Below are 11274 nucleotides of genomic sequence, written 5' to 3' on the forward strand. Positions count from 1 at the left end.
TAGAATTTTCGCTTTTAATTGTGGTAGTATGCACATGCTATAAAATTTACATCTTAAGTGTACAGTTCAATAGTGAGAAGTACATTGACATTGGGAAACCAATCTCAGAACTGTTTGCATCTTTCAGAATTGAAAATCTATACACATTAAACATCATCTCCCCATTCCCCCACCCGTGGCCCCGGCAGCCAGTGTGACTAGGAACAAGACAAGGGAATGGTTACTGAGAATCTGATCAATAAGTAACATTGTCAAATGTTTTCCAGACAAGGAGAAATTAAATGTGCTGTTTTTCAGAAGTTGACGGTCGTTTTTGCAGATGTTGCCATCCTGCAGTGAAACTTAGACAGCTGCAGCAAGACCCCCGCACATTGCTCCAGCTCCAAGTGTCCGCAAGTTACCGTGGAGCTCTTGTGCAATGCCACGTTCCTTGAACTCCTTATGTAATGGCCTGACCGTGTGCCCTGATTGAGTCCCGTTTTTACACAGTTGTAACATACCCTCTGCACTCTGGTGCATAAAGTCTCTATGAGCACTAAGCTCGGTGGGGGAAACACTGCTTTGGGAGCTATCCCCGGTGCTCTCCATGGCTTGTGCAATCCTTTCTTCACCTACTTCAGCCTGGATTGTGCTCTGTGGCTCTGCACTTACCAAGAGACAAACCCACTGATTTTGGTTACACCACCATTCTACTTTCTGTCTCTATGAGTTTCACTATTCTAGGTACTTCATACAAGTGGATTCATATGGTTGTCCTTTTCTGACGGGCTTATTTCATTTAGCATAATGTCCTCAAGGTTCACCCATGTTGCAGCATATGTCACAATTTCCTTTCTTTCTAAATCTGAATAATATTTTATTGTATGTATATACTAAATTTTGTTATCCATTCATTCTCTGATGGACTCGTGGGTTGCTACCACCTTTTGGCTCTCACGAATAATGCTCCTATAAACATGGGCATAGAAATATCTGTTTGACTCCCTGCATTGATTTCTTTTGGTTGTATACCCAGAAGTAGTATTGCTGGATCACATGCTAACTCTGTATTTAATTTCTGAGGAACTACCATACTGTTTTCTATATTGGCTGTATCATTTTACATTCCCACAACAGTACACCTGGGTCCCAATGTGTGTTTTCACTGTTTTAATGGTATTCTTTTTTTTTGCCAAATCCGAGGGCAGGAATATTTTCCCTTACTTTTTTTCTGAGAGCATTAAAGTTTTACCTGTAATGTTTAGGTCTTTGATCCATTTTAGTAAATTATTCTATGCGGTGCGATATAAATGTTCAACTTCATTTTTTTGAATGTGACTGTCCACCCATCTCAGGACCAACTTTTGAAACAAATATTTTTTCCCCATTCTTGGCACCGTTTTCAGAAATCAGTTGACCACAGAAGTATGGATTTATTTATGAAATCTCAATTCTATACCAATGATCTATATGTCTATCCTTGTGTCAGTACCACACTACTTTCATTACCATTGTTCGTAGAAAGTTTTGAAATAAGGAAATATATGTCCCCTTACTTACTTTGTTCTTAAGATTGTTTTAGCTATTCTGGATGACTTGCAATTCTATATGAATTTTTGAAACAGCTTGCCAATTTCTATACAGAAGTCAGCTGGGATTCTGATAAGGATAGCGTGGAATCTGTAGATATTTTGGGGAGTACTGTCATCTCAAAAATATTGTCTTCTGGTCTATGTACATGGGAGGTTATGCCATGTATTTAGACCTTTATTCATTTTACTCAACAATGTTTTGTAGGTTTTAGAGTTTCTGTTTGGTTTCCCTTTTCTCAGATTTATTCCTAACTATTTTATTCTTTTGATGCTGTTGTACATAGATTTATCTTGTTAATTTCATTTTTAGATTGGTTGTTGCAAGTGTATAGAAATACAGTTGATCTTTTTTTCTTTTGAGGAAGATTAGCCCTGAGATTACTGCTGCCAATCCTCCTCTTTTTGCTGAGGAAGACTGGCCCTGAGCTAACATCCGTGCCCATCTTCCTCCACTTTATGTGTCGGACGCCTACCACAGCATGGTGTGCCGAGCGGTGCCATGTCCACACCCAGGATCCAAACCGGCGAACCCCAGGCTGCCGAAGCGGAATGTGTGCACATAACCACTGAGCCCCCGGGCCGCCCCGAAATACAGTTGATTTTTATGTATTGATCTTGTATCCTACAACCTCGCCAAACTCAATGATCAGTTCTAAGGTGTTTTTTTTAGCGAATTCCTTAGAGTTGTCTATATACAAGATATGCAATCTACAGATAGAGATAGCCTTACTTTTTCCTATCCAATCTGGATTCATTTTATTTCCTTTTATTGTGTAATTGTTCTAGCTAAAACTTCTAGGATATTGTCAAATAAAAGTGGTAAAAGCAGACATCTTTGTTTTCTTCCTGATATCCAGGGGAAAGCATTCAGTCTTTCACCATTGAATATAATATCAGCTGTGATTTTTTTCACAGATGCTCATTTTCATGTTAAGGACATTTCCATCAATACCTGGTTTGTGGAGGGTTTTTATCATGAAAGGGTGTTGGGTTTTGTCTTATACTTTCTATGAGTCTACTGAGATGATTATGCCATTTTTGTGTATTACTCTACTAATGCTTTGTATTGCATTAATTGATTTTGAGACATTAACTCGACCTACTATCCCTGGAATAAATCCAACTAAGTCATGTCGTATATTTGTTTTCAGAGGTTGCTGGATTAGGTTTTCTAGTACTGTTTTTTTTTTTTTTTTTTTTTTTATCCATTTTCACAACAGAAATTGGTCTCCTGATTTTCTGTGATGCTTTTGTCTGGCTTTGGAATCAGAGTAATACGTGTCCCAAAGAATGAGTTTGAAGTGTTGTGTTGATTCTGTTTTAGGGGAGGGTTTGTGAAGAGTCATGTTAAATTTTTGAATGTTGTAGAATTCCATGATGAAGCCATCTGGGCCTGGGCTTTTCTTTTGGGGTAGGTTTTTGGTTAGTAATTCAACCGTGTCACTTGTTCTAGTCAGATTTTCTGTTTTGTCTTGACTTAAATTGGGTAGTTTGTGTATTTCTAGAGATTTGTCCATTTTGTCTAAGTATCTAATTTGTTGGCATACTGTTGTTCGTTGAATTCCTATATTATCCACTTTATTGCTGAAAGGTTCATGGTAATAGTCCCTCTTTCCGTTTGATTTTAGGAATTTGAGTCTTCCCTCTTTTTCTCTAGGTCAATCTAGCTAAAGATTTGTCAATTTTGTTGATCTTTTCATAGAACCCACTTGATTTCATTGATTTTCTGTATGATGTTTGTATTCTCTCATTAATTTCTGCTCTCATCTTTATCATTTCCTTCATTTCGTTGTTTAGGTTTGGTTGCTCATCCTTTCACATGTGTTAAGGTGGAAGATTAGGTTATTGATTTGAGATCTCTCTTCTTTGTTAGTATAGGCAGTTATAGCTATAAATGTTTCTCTAAGTACTATTTCAGAAGCAGCCCATAAACTTTTGTGTATTGTGCTTATTTCCGTTCAACACAAACTATTATTCTCATTTTGGTATTGATTTCTTCTTTGACACATTGGTTGTTTAGGAGTATGTTGTTTAATTTCCTCATGTTTCTGAATTTCTCCAATTTTTTCTAAGTTGATGTCCAACTTCATTCCATTGTTGTCACAAACCATGTTGTATTTATTCGTAGTGTTTTAAATTTAATGAAGTTTGTTTTATGTCCTAGCATTTGTTCTACCCTGAAGAAAGTTCCATGAGCATTTGCGAAGAACATATATTTTGTTGTTGGGTAGTATTCTGTAGCTATCTTAGGTATACTTGGTTTATAGTGTTTTACAAGTCTTTTATTTCCTTGTTGATCTTTTGCCTAGTTGTTGTGTATAATATTCAAAGTGGGATATTGGAGTCTCTGATTGTTATTATTATTTGTTTTCCCTTCATTTCTGTCACTTTTGCTTCATTTATTTTGGTACTCTGTTATTAGGTGCATATATGTTTATAATTATTATAGCTTCCTGATGAATTACCCTTTTTCGTGATATATCCCTGTTTCTCAGGTAATGTTTTTTGTTTTAAAGTCTGTTTTTTTCCTGATGTTAAGATAGTGCCTCCAGTTTTCTGGTAGGTAGTGTTTACATATGTATCTTTTCCCCATCCTTTTATTTTCAGTCTTTTGCATCTTTGAGTCTAAAAGCATTTCCTGTAGGGGGCATATAGTGGGATCTTTTTGTTGTTGTTAAATCTATGGTGATAATCTCCAACTCTTGATTGGATTATGTGACCTATCACATTGGGTATTTTAGATATAATTCCAATTACATCCACATTTTCCTTTTTGTTTTCAACAGCTCTCATGTCTTTTTAAGTCCTACTTCTTCTTTATTGATTTCTTTTCCATTAAGTTGAAGGTTTTCTAATGTAACATTTTACCTTTTTAAGTGAATTTTTCCTAAACAGACAATAGGGCAGGGTTAGTGTAGTTCTTGGGCCTTAGACTGGTGAGTGGGGTCTTCCCCCTGTGTGTCCCTTAGATAAGACCCTGGTGAAACTCACCAGAATAAACCAATCCAACCTTAGCTCAGGAACACAAAAGCACTCCACTGTGAACCCAAATAAAGGCATGTGTCCCAGAGAATGCTGCTGTCTGCCTACACCCTGGCTTGAGCTTCCTGTGTGGCTCCTGAAGGGGTGTTGTGTACCTCCTCCAGGACCTGTGGGTAATAAACTTCATCATTTCAATTTCCTTGTGGTCCTTTGTTGAACTGTGGCTCACCATCCGAAACCCCAGGGCTCTACTCAATAAATGTTAATTTAACAAAGACACAACAGTGCTATAAGTTTCTCCCTAAGCACTGCCTTTGCTGCATTCCACAAATTTGATAAGCTATGTTATCATTTTCATTTAGTTAGTTCCAAATATTTTTAAATTCCTCTTGAGGTTTCTTTTTTGACCCATGGTTATTTAGAAGTATGTTGTTTAATCTCAGTATATTTTGCATTTTTCCAGTTCTTTGTATTATTGATTTCTAGTTTAATTCTGTGGTGATCTGAGAGCAGACATTGTATGATTTCTATACTTTTAAATTTGTTCAGGTGTGTTTTATGTCCCAGAATGTGGTCTATCTTGTGAATGTTCCATATGAGCTTAAGAAGCATGTGTATTCTGCTGGTTTTGGATGAAATAGACTATAGATTTCTTTTGTTTTTTTTTTTTTAGGAAGATTAGCCCTGAGCTAACATCTGCTGCCAATCCTCCTCTTTTTGCTGAGGAAGACTGGCCCTGAGCTAACATCCATGCCCATCTTCCTCTACTTTATATGTGGGACACCTGCCATAGCATGACTCGCCAAGTGGTGCCATGTCTGCACCAGGGATCTGAAGCAGCGAACCTCAGGCTGCCAAAGTGGAACATGCGAACTTAACCACGGTGCCACCAGGCTAGCCCCAATACAGATTTCTATTACATCCAGTTGATTGATGCTGTTGTTGAGTTCAACTATGTCATTATATAACCATATTTTACTACAACAAAAATTCTCCACTAATGTGAAATGTTAGGTCAAGTTTCTGTACAAAAGTGAGTGTGGTAGGCAGAATTCTACAACAGCCCCTTGATCTCTGCTTGCTTTTGTTACACCCTTCATCATCCTCTCCCCTTGACATTGGCCAGATTGTGACTTGTTCTAGACAATTGAATATGGTAAAGGTGATGCGATGGCACTCCAGTGATGAGATTTCCTTATATAAGAAATGAATTAAATATATCTTTTCTCTTTTCTTGTATTTCCTTTTGCAAGGAAGTGGTTTAGAATATCCGACCATTCATATGAAATTTTCCCCACCAACCTATAGGCCAAGAGTCTATGGCCTATTATCCATCATCAAATATAATCATTTATTGTTGTTTTGTGTCTCCAGGTGAAATATTATACTTAAAATGCTATAATATTTTATGTGAAATCTTCAGTGGTTGTAGAAACCTAGCATTTTGAGCATAAAATATTCTATATTTGCTTATTATGGTATTAAGAAATTATTTGTATTTTATTACATATGATAATGGTATTTTCATTATTTTTTCTGTTCATCTGTTAGATATAGGTAGTAAAACTTCTACTAACTTAATTATATAATATCTTATCTTTAATTTAAAATACCACAAGAGGATATTTGGAGTTGATAATGATATCAAACCTGAAGTGAGTTTGCTCACCCCTTGCACAGCAAGCCAATCTCTGACACTGGGTGTAGTGGAAGAAAGTGGGAATTTTATTATTGTACAGCACTGAGCGAGGAGAGAGGGCAGGTAACGCTGAAATCCTAAACTCCTCGAGAAGCTGAAAGGAAGGGTTTTTATTTGGGGGTTTACTTAGGGGAGGAGGAGCACATGGCCTTGCTGGTCTTGGCTTTCCCACCAGCCTGTCTTTGGCCTTGAGACACTTGCAGAGAGGAGAGAGCCTGTGACCTTGCTGGTCAGCAGCTTTCCCACCAGCCTGTATCTCTTTGCGAGGAGGAGATAATGAATCCAGGTGCTTGTCCTTGGTGGTGTCTGTCTCCGTGGAGGATGGTGGATTCTGGAGCCAGGAAGCCAGGGAGTAAGCAGGGAATTAGTGTTTTGGTTTTAACCCCATATATGCTGGATTTAATGTAGGGAAACTGGTATCAGGGTCAGTATCAATGTCATCTGCAATAAAATACAGATCTGCTTCTTCTTTTCCAGTTTGGAGGATTTTCTTTGTTTTTCTTGTGTGATTTCTGTAGCTAATACCTCCAGTACAATGTTGAATAGAGTGGTACAACTGGAAATTCTTGTCTTGTTCCCAAACTTACAGGTAAGGTATCCTGTCTTTCACTATTAAGTATAATGTTGACTGTAAGGTTTTCAAAGATGTCTTTTAGCAGGTCTCAGAAGTTTCCTTCTATCAGTACTTTTTAGGTGGTTTATCGTGAATGGGTTTTGGATCAGTCAAATGTTTTTCTGTGTCTACTAAATTGATAATTTCTTATACTTTATTCAAATAATACTGTGTATTACCTTGATTGGTTTTTGGCTATTAAGCCAAAATTGCTTTTGTGAGAAAAACCCACTTGGTCATGTATGTAATCATTTTTATATGTTGCTGTATTCAATCAGCTAGTATTTTATGACAAGTTCTGTGCCTATATTAATATGGGATATTGGTTCATAATCTTCTTTATTTTCATGCTTTTGTCTTGCTTTGCTCTCATGTTAAAACTGGCCTCGCAGAATGAATTGGGAAGTGTTAACTCTTCTTCTATTTTTGGAAGATTTTGTGAAGAATTGGTATTAAATCTTCATTAAATGTTGGTAGAATTTACCATTTAAGCTATTGAGTGTGGGCTTTCTTTTGTGTAACTATTTCTAGTTAACATTTCATCTTTACATGTTATATGACTATTCATATATTCTATTTCTTTAGAATATATACACAGGTATACCTTGGAGATATTGCAGGTTTGGTTCCAGACCACCACAATAAAGCAAATATCACAATAAAAGTGAGTCGCATGAATTTTTTGGTTTCCCAGTGCATATAAAAGTTATGTTTACACTATATTATAGTCTATTCAGTCTGCAATAGCATATGTCTAAAAAAACAATGTACACATGTTACTTAACAATACTTTGTTGTTAAAAAATGCTAACCATCATCTGAGCCTTCAGCAAGTCATAATCTTTTTGCTGGTGGAAGGTCTTATAAAAAATGCAGTATCTTCAAGGCACAATAAAGCAAAGCACAATAAAAATGAGATATACTTGTGTATATAAATTCTGTTTCTTGAGTTTACTTTTAATTTGTGACTATCAATATATTTATGTGTAATTTGTAGTAGTCTCTGGTAATATATTTTCTAGGCAATTTACGTGGAATAATCTAGAATAATAATATAGAACGAAGCTTTAGCCCAATGAATGAATGAACCACAGGTTCCTCTGTTGCAGGATTGAGAATATGACTATAACTATTTTAATGAATACTCATATTTATTGTGTGAAACAAATGAGTTACTGAATATAAGAGAAATTAGTGAACCTGCCATTTGACTTTGGATTTTATGAAGAAGGCACACTGAGACTACCTCCTACTTTTATTAGTTTTTATATAATACAGGAAATAATTTTTAATAAGAATAAATACAAAATATTATAATTGGAACATGGGATGGACAAAAGAAAATTTGATTAATCAGAGTGGCTAGTACTTAGCACATACAATGTGTTAGGCACTATTCTAAGCCATTACTCATTTATGGACATAATATCTAAGAGTTTAACAATGAATAACCCAAAGATCATGGGAAATGACAAATTGGCACATTATCAATCATATTAGGTACATTGAAGCCATGATAGAAATCAACTGTTTTTGTATACAACAAATACATGAACATACATAAAGAATATTAAATAACTTAAAATTATAGTTTCACTAATTAGTCATAGACATAAATAGGCAGAATTTTGAAGAGCAAAGAGAGGATGCACATTATTTTCAAATACCAAACAAAAGTATTTTAAAACTAAGTTCTTTGTCCTTCAATAATGAGTTAATTATGTTCTATTTAAGGTAGATAAAAGTAAACCCACCAATAATTAAAAGTGGTTACCCAGGGGAAGTAGGGCTTAGATGGGGTGAGAGGATTTTACATTTAGTTTCATAGTTGCCTATGTTCTTGTGGTTCACCACTGCACACTTGTGTTATTCTTTCAACATTCATTATATCCTCTTTTTATGCAAGGAGCTAGACACACGGATTCATCAGCTCTACAAAGATACATCAGGGCTAGTCTCCAACTTTCAGAAACTCTGCTACTTTGGGAGATGGGTGTGAACCCCAGAGCCCATGACTCTCACTGGGATCCACAGGCTCTGGTACAGACATCATAGCCTGGTCATGTCTCTGGGTGGCCTGGAGAGAATCCCACCCTCCTCTTCCTTAGGGAACTGCTCACACCCCACTGTCTCTCATCCACTCACCCTCTCACAACCAACGGTTCCTCTGTTTTGACTTGTCCTTGTTTTCCTCCTTCTTCTTTTAAAAATAGAGCCTCCAGCTGGATAACTCCATGAGGCCTGAACTAAATGAAATCACCTGTGAGATGTGGTAGAAGCTGGTGCTTTTGCAGAAAGCAAGGCCAAGAAGAGAAGGACTGTGATTGGGGAGGATGCTGTTCCTTCACGCTGTATCCATTCAAGAGTGTCGCAAAGGGAAGAGGTCCCTAACAACTGCCATGTCTGTAAAGAGCTTCTTGACTGTATTAGTTATCTATTGCTGTTGTTAAGAAGAAACAACAGGTCCAAGATGGAGTCACTTGTCCTAAGCCCCATCAAGACTTAATACCTAACCTAACCACAGTTTCAGGCTCTCCCAGGAGTGGAGTTTGAAAGCAATCAGTCTGGAATTTCTTGGCCAGCACTAGTGAGGGAATCTGCCTGATAGGACCCCCTGCCTCCTCCTAAGGGAAGATGGCCTTGCCTGAAATAATCCACTCTTTTAACTTCCTTGTCCCACCTTCTTTCTGCCTATAAAAACCTTCCATTTTGTACACTCCTTGGTGCTCCCTTCTGTTTGCTACATGGGATGCTGCGTGACTCATGAATCACTTAATAAAGCCAATTAGATCTTCAAATTTATTCAGTTGAATTTTTGTTCTTCAACACCGTGTAACAAATTACCCTAAAACTTAGTGGCTCAAAACAAGGGTTTATTATCTCCTAGTTTCTGAGGGTCAGAAATCTAGGATCCATTCAGCTAGGTGGTTCTCCATCAAGGTCTTTCATGAGGTTATAGTCAAGCAGTCAGCTGGGCTGCATCTTCCAAAGCCTTGCCTGGGGCTGGAGGGTTTGCTCCCAAGATGGTGCACTCACATGGCTGGCAGTTGGTGCTGACTGCCTCAGTTCTCCTGCACATGGCCTCTGATTCTTTAGGTCCTCTCCAGCAGGTTAGTCTAAATTTCTTTCTATGGTTACTAGGCAGAGAGAGAGCGTGCGCGAGCCATTGAACAGAAAGTACTATAAAGACAGAAGCTGCAGACTTTTCAGAATCTAATTTTGAAGGTGACTGCTGCCATATTCTATTAGTCACTCAAGGGGAAGGGGTTAAACAAAGCCATGAAGATGGGAGATAATGTTGGAGGCCATCTTAGAGGTACCTACTACTGACCTAGGAGCAGGTCAAGGTTTTGTGTTCCATTCCTGCTTGGGAAATGCGGAGCCCCATCCCTGCTGGGATTCCATGTGGTACTGAGGAGGAAGCACTCTATCAGAGGTCCTGCTCATTTTGTCTTCTGGTTTGTCTCATTTGATCATCTCTCCTGTTTTGTCTCTTAATGCTTTTATATTTTGGCTTTCTATGTGGTAAACTAAGTGGTCCCAAACCCCCAGTAGGCCCACCCTGGGGGTCAGGCTTCCTGGGGTTTAGTTAACCTGGTTTTCTTCTTGGCTGAGCTATGGGAGGCTCCAGTGGGTGTGGACTCTTCTCCACCCTCATCATGAGCAGCCAGGAGAGGCTGGTTAGGGTTGGGTTTACTGTAAGAACCCTGCACCTAGGGCCATTCTGACCTCCAAAACCCTTTGACCACTAGTCTCAATTCCCTTCTCTTCCCTCCTTCTCTGGGGTTCTCAGTAAACTGTTCTCAGGATGCAGGAAGAGTGCTCTGCATGGGACTGTCCTCTCCTTCTTAAACTTTCCAAAGGGGAAATTTGACAAGCTGAGATGGGAATAAGGATGAGATGCACCTATGCCTTCAGGGCTTCCAAGTCTCTCCCCCCAGACTCTTCCTCATTCCACTGCATGGACAATTTGACCAAGACACTCACTTTTGGGTAGCATTGCCTTTCCAGATGACTTCATGTTGTTCCTTCTTAGCCATGAAGAGCAGTGATGATAATATTTACAGAATTACATGCTGGACCCTATTCTAGGTGCTTTATGTGCTTTAACACATTGAATCCGCACAACACTACCTGGATCTGGGTGGACATCCTATGTAGGATGTAATATTATTATCCCCATTTTACCTATTGAGAAACTGAGACACTGGGAGGTTAACTGACTTGCCCAAGGTCATATGGCAAGGCATGTTGGAGCCAGGATTTAACCTTAGGATTCTTAACCTCTCCACTAGGTCTCTTTCGGTTCACCTCCATTCAATATTAACTTCACTCTCTATCTCAGTGAATGTTTATAATAACCTCTGATAAACGCTCCCCTAGGAGCAGAAGCCTGAAGATGGGCCAAA

General features: G+C 38.2%; 1 long non-coding RNA gene across 1 annotated transcript in view; it reads left to right on the top strand.

Moving 5' to 3' along the window:
* Positions 1-9667, top strand: part of LOC111767704 (uncharacterized) — a 12703-nt gene extending 3036 nt beyond the window's left edge. The window contains exons 2-3 of the long non-coding RNA XR_002799481.2: positions 5227-7529; positions 9079-9667. This is a non-coding gene — a long non-coding RNA (uncharacterized lncRNA). The remainder of the gene's footprint in view (positions 1-5226; positions 7530-9078) is intronic.
* Positions 9668-11274: the final 1607 nt, after the last annotated feature.

This window comes from Equus caballus, chromosome 14, assembly GCF_041296265.1.
Source record: "Equus caballus isolate H_3958 breed thoroughbred chromosome 14, TB-T2T, whole genome shotgun sequence".
NCBI classification, from domain to species: Eukaryota; Metazoa; Chordata; class Mammalia; order Perissodactyla; family Equidae; genus Equus; species Equus caballus.